This window comes from Branchiostoma floridae, chromosome 5 (genome assembly GCF_000003815.2).
Source record: "Branchiostoma floridae strain S238N-H82 chromosome 5, Bfl_VNyyK, whole genome shotgun sequence".
Classification (NCBI taxonomy): domain Eukaryota; kingdom Metazoa; phylum Chordata; class Leptocardii; order Amphioxiformes; family Branchiostomatidae; genus Branchiostoma; species Branchiostoma floridae.
In genome coordinates, this window is record NC_049983.1 from 14,051,092 (window position 1) to 14,051,724 (window position 633).

Consider the following 633-nt stretch of genomic DNA (forward strand, 5'->3'; position numbering starts at 1 on the left):
AAAGACTGTATTCTGGAATCAGATTTTTATTCTACTGTGTGTATTTATGTATATATATATATAAACAGCCTTCTGGACAGTGGTTGTTTTGGTGCTGCACAAACGTTATAGAAGTGAAATATTCGAGACAGAGAGAGAGGGGGAGAGAGAGAGAGATTGTATAGCATTTTCTGTCGATGGAACTTGTAGCTCTGTTACAAATTGAAAATCAGAGCATGTGTAGGACTTCGATTTGCGTACGAGACTTCCAAACTCCCTCTTTCCTCTGAGTATATCAGAGCATCCTACGGGTCCACCCGCACAAGATGAACATATAACCCATAGCTGTAACCTAAGAGTTCTCCTGTGTATCGATTTGTCACTGTTCGTACCGTTTGATAGTCGGTAGGAAACAACAACGTGTCAGGGTGTACATTGACCTAGGTGACGCTTGTTGATAACCAAAATATTAGGACTGTGTGAGCGCGTGATTTAAGTCGATATTCACCTGCCGTCACTCTACAGTCATTGGTGGACCGGATGAATCTAAGTATGTCAAAGTAGCGAATGAATTCGAAGCAGTGAAGATCTTAAAGTATGTAGCAACTATTAGTATATGTGGACAAAATGTCCACTTCCCGCCTTTCTTGTTTC